The 3449-nt window shown below is 36.3% G+C and overlaps 1 pseudogene; it reads left to right on the top strand.

Annotated features, from left to right (window-relative positions):
• The first annotated feature begins 1891 nt into the window (after positions 1 to 1891).
• Positions 1892 to 3107, top strand: LOC100430786 (tubulin alpha chain pseudogene; annotated as a pseudogene).
• The last annotated feature ends 342 nt before the right edge of the window (positions 3108 to 3449 follow it).

The following is a 3449-nucleotide window of genomic DNA, read 5'->3' as shown; positions in this document are numbered from 1 at the left end:
TAGGTCTTTTTTAACTTTCAATAAAGGTTTATGACTTTCTCATTAAAGTCTTGCCTCTGTGAAGTTACATCTATTTCTAGTACTCTCGTTGCTTCTGTGATTGCTGTGTTTTGAAATTATATTTTTAATTATTTGCTGTTTGTATATATGAATTGCTTTAATTTTTAAATAACCATTCTCTGTAACTTCTCTTGGACTTTCATATATGTAATCATAATCTTTACAAATTATGACAGTTTTATATTTTTCTAACCCTTGCAAATTTATTTTGCATACCTTTTTCATTTAGCAGGCACTCCAATACAATAATGAATAGAAGAAGGCATTGGGGCCTTGTTCTCGATTTAAAGTCATGTTTTTAATATTTTATTATAAGGTATCTTGGTTAATATGGGTAATATTTGGTAGCTAACTTTTTATCATATTAAATAGGATCTCTTACTCCTATTTGTTAAGAGTTTATATTATAAAGGAGTTGATTTTACTGCATGTATTGAAATAATCATGTGTTTTAAAAACTGTTGTTATTGTGATAAATTACACTAATACATATTTTAACATTGTTATGCTTGCATTCTTAAGAAAAAATTCATCATTCTTTGTCATGATTTCAATGTGCATGTTTTTCTTTGTTATATTTGGTAATGTTTAAGCTATTATTTTTATATCCATTTTTATAAAAGACAGTGGTCTGAAATTTTCTTTCATTAACATCCCTGACAGATTTTATCAAAGTATAGTTTACCAAAATGTAAAATTGTTGAGGAGCTGTCTTACTTTTTCTTTTTCTTTAGAACAGTGTGAATAAAATAGATACTATCAAACCCTTGTTTACTGAAATTGTCTTGTAAATATATTTAGATTACATGTTTTTGCCTGTTTCAGTCATTGTTGGTTTGGCTTTGTTATTGTCGTTTTTGTTGTTGTGTTTTCCACCAACGCTTAAATTGTTGACTACTGATTTAATTGCATTTATTTTAATAGGATTACTGAGACTTTTATTATTCTTGTATCTATTCCATAAAGTGTATTATTTTCTAAAAAATATATTTTCAAAATAATTAGCAAAGTGTTATTTTGTGATTGTGTGGTCCAGTTTTCATTAAAGTTTTTCTCTCTTATTAATCTGCTAGTGATTTGTCTATTGTATTAGTTTATCGTAAAGAATTAACTTTGAGCACTTTTTACTCTATTGTTTCTATATTTTTTTATTGTGATAAGAACACTTAGCCTAAGATTTACTCTCATGACAAATTTTTAAGTGTACAATGCAGTATTGTTAAGTACAACTGTACAGCAGCCCTCTAGAAGTTATCTTTTGTAAATAAACCATGTACCCCTTGAACAGAATGTCTCCATTTCCGCTTCCCTCCAGCCCCTGATGGGGTTAGCTATTGGTTATTTTCCATTTAAAGATCTTCTATTCTCATCTTTATTTTTTTCCTTCTTTCTACTTTCTTTGGGTGACTTCATTACTCTTTTTCTACCTGTGTAAACTGGAAGTTGTGCTGATTTTTGTTTTTTCTTCTTTCCTAATAGACACAATTAAGGCTTTTGCCTTATAATTGTGGTTTTAGCCAAATCCTACACATTTTGATTTATACTATTTGCATTATCATTCAGATAGAACTATTTTCTAATTTCCATTATCATTTCTTCGTAAAGTGTTTCATGAGTTATTTATGCCCTTTTAAAAAAAATTTCCAAATACAATGTGTTACCTACTTGACTCTTAACATGTCAGGGATGGTAACAGAGACCTGGTGTCTTCTGACTTTTGCTTTTCTAACCTGTAGCCACTAAGTGTGAGTACATCTTCATCCACCTTGGGGAGGCTGGTGTCCAGACTGGCAATGCCTGCTGGGAGCTCTACTACCTGGAACACAGCATCCAGCTCAATAGCCCAATGCCAAGTGACAAGACCACTGGGTAAGGAGATGATTGATTCTACGCCTCTTCAGTGGGCAGGCAAGTTTGTGTCCAGGGCAGTATTTATAAACCTGGAACCCATAGTCATCGATGAAGTTTGCACTGGCACCTACCACCAGCCCTTCCACCCTGAGCAGCTCATCACAGACAAGGGAGATGCTGCCAATAACTATGCCTGTGGAGATCACGACATTGGCAAGATCATTGGTCTTGTCTTGGACCAAAGTCGCAAGCTGGTTCACCAGTGCACACGTCTTCAGGGCTTCTTGGTTTTCCACAGCTTTGGTGGAGAAACTGGTTCTGGGTTCACTTCTCTCTGTTGATTATGCCACAAAGTCTAAACTGAAGTTCTCCATTTGCCCAGCCCTGCAGGTTTCCACAGCTGCGGCTGAGCTCTACAACTCCATTCCACCACCAGCACCACCCTGCAGCATTTTGTGCCTTCATGGTAGACAATAAGGCCATCTATGGCATCTGTTGTAGAAACCCCAATATTGAGCACCCAAAGTACCCTAATCTTAACTGCTTTCTTAGCCAGATTGTGTCCTCCATCACTGCTTCTCTCAGATTTCATGGAGTCTGACAGAATTCCAGACTGACCTGGTACCCTCTTCCTGCATCCTCTTCTCTTTGGTCACATATGTCCTGTCATCTCTGCTGGGTAAGACTACCATGCATAGCAGAGGTCACCAGTGCTTATTTTGAGCCAGGCAACCAGATTGTGAAATGAGCCAGGCAACCAGATTGTGAATCACTATGGTAAATACATGGCTTACTGCCTATTACACTGTGGTAATGTGGTTCCCAAATATGTCAATACTTACTGCTGTTCCACTAACAAGACCAAATGCAACATCCAGTTTGAGGATTGGTGTTTCACTGGCCTGAAAGTTGGCATTAATTGCCAGCTTCCCACTGTCGTACCTGCTGGAAATCTGGCCAACATAAAGAGAGCTGCGTGCATGCTGAGCAACACCATAGCCATTGCTGAGGCCTGGGTTTGCCTAGGGCACAAGTTTGACTTGAGTTATGCCAACTGTTCCTTTGTTCACTGGGAAGTGGGTGAGGGGATGGGAAAAGAAGCATTTTCTGAGGGCTGTGAGGACATGGCTGCCATTGAAAAGGATTGTGAGGAGGTTGGTGTGGATTCTGTTGAAGAAAAAGAAGAGGAACACTAATTTTCCATTCCTTTCAGTCTTGCAGCATATCATACTTCCAGAATTTCAGCTTTGACATTAGCTGACAGGCATTAAAACTTTCCAGTTAGATCGTTTTCACTCAGTAGTAATCATGCCTTTCCCTGTGTGCCTACAAGATTTTTCCATCATGTCTCAAATTAAAGGCTTGAAGTAAATAAAATAAAAATTCCATATATATGGAGATAATATTTGCTATGGTTTTTCAATTTAAACTACCAGCAGAAGCATGATCTGTATGACTCATTTTATGCCAAAATATGTTATTTCTTAATAGTTTCATACTTGTTTAAAAAATGAAAATGCTTTAATTCTTGAGTACAG

The sequence above is a fragment of the Macaca mulatta genome, chromosome 12 (genome assembly GCF_049350105.2).
Source record: "Macaca mulatta isolate MMU2019108-1 chromosome 12, T2T-MMU8v2.0, whole genome shotgun sequence".
NCBI classification, from domain to species: domain Eukaryota; kingdom Metazoa; phylum Chordata; class Mammalia; order Primates; family Cercopithecidae; genus Macaca; species Macaca mulatta.
The sequence above is the reverse complement of the archived record's forward strand: the minus strand, read 5'-3'. Positions and strand labels throughout refer to the sequence as shown.